This window comes from Gossypium hirsutum, chromosome A11 (genome assembly GCF_007990345.1).
Source record: "Gossypium hirsutum isolate 1008001.06 chromosome A11, Gossypium_hirsutum_v2.1, whole genome shotgun sequence".
Lineage (NCBI taxonomy): Eukaryota > Viridiplantae > Streptophyta > Magnoliopsida > Malvales > Malvaceae > Gossypium > Gossypium hirsutum.
The window spans coordinates 67464448-67465827 of NC_053434.1; the positions used below are offsets into that span (position 1 = coordinate 67464448).

The 1380-nt window shown below is 40.2% G+C and overlaps 1 non-coding gene across 1 annotated transcript; it reads left to right on the forward strand.

Moving 5' to 3' along the window:
• Positions 1-892: 892 nt before the first annotated feature.
• LOC121210380 (small nucleolar RNA R71) lies at positions 893-999 on the forward strand. The gene has a single exon (XR_005905493.1). It is a non-coding gene; the product is annotated as a small nucleolar RNA R71 (small nucleolar RNA).
• The last annotated feature ends 381 nt before the right edge of the window (positions 1000-1380 follow it).

Below are 1380 nucleotides of genomic sequence, written 5' to 3' on the forward strand. Positions count from 1 at the left end.
AGATAATGATTCCTTCGGTGTAGGAATTTCAACAGCTGGTTGATTCTTCTCAACGGGCTTATCTTTGACCTCAATCAATTGGGGTTCCAAAATTTTACCACTTCACAATGCCACTACCTTGATATGTTCTTTACCCTAATTTCATGGATTCTCAATATCGCTCGGTAAGGTTCCTTGCGGTTTATTACGAAGCTCTGCAGCTAACTGGCCCATTTGGTTTTCCAAATTTTTCAGTATTGCTACTTGGCTTTGGATCAAAGAGTCATTCTTTTCCATGTATGCTTTCAACAAGTTCTCCAAAATGTTTGATGCCTCAGCTTGAGGTGGTTTTGGAGCTTGCTGATTAAAGCCTTGAGATTGGTTGAGTCTATGTTGCATAAAGTTGTTGTTTGGTCCATTTCCTTGGTTGCTCCAAGAAAAGTTGGGGTGATTACACCATGAAGGATTATAAAAGTTGGACTAGGGTCATTGTCCATTCCTATTTTGGTGTTGGTTCCTCACATAGTACACTGACTCGGGATTCAATGGGCAATTCTCAAAAGAATGTCCTTTCCCACAGTACACACAGGAAACTACTTCAAACGGACATGGTGGCTAAGCTTTAAAATTATTAGTACTATTAGCGGTAAACTGCTTTAACATAGAGGAAATAGATAATACCTAAGCTGATAACGATGGGAGAGCATCAACTTTATGAACTCCAGCTACACGTCTTCCTAAAGCTGTTCAATTTGTTGGCCATTGATAGTTGTTGCTCGCGATCCTCTCGGTGATCTCATAAGCCTCATTGTTAGACTTAGACAAAATTGCACCATTCGTAAAAGCATTTACCATCAATTTTGTATGTGCTCTAAGACCATTATAGATTGTCTCCAACTGGTTACAATGAGGAATCCCATGATAAGGACACTTACAAAGTAACTCCTTGAATCGCTCCCAAGCCTCATACAAAGACTCATCATCCAATTGTTGGAAAGTTGTGATCTTGTTCCTTAACTTAGCGTTCTTGCTAGGTGGGAAATACTTACCCGAAATCTCTCTACTAATTCTTGCCATGTAGATATGGAACTTGGTGGCAATGAATTGAGCCATGCTCATGCTCGATCTCACAACGAGTACGAAAACAACTTCAACCTTAGTGCATCTTTAGTCACACCGACTATCTTGAACAAATCACTCACCTCCATAAACAATTGAAGGTGGAGATGTGGATCTTCTGTGGGCATACCACCAAATTGGCCCAACATCTGTAGCATTTGAAACATCACTAGTTTCAACTCAAATTAGGTTGCCTCAATAGCTGGCCTTCTAATTCCTGGATTTAACTCATTGAGAAGCGGCACAGCATATTGTCTAATGCATCAATCCCTATCATTGGCA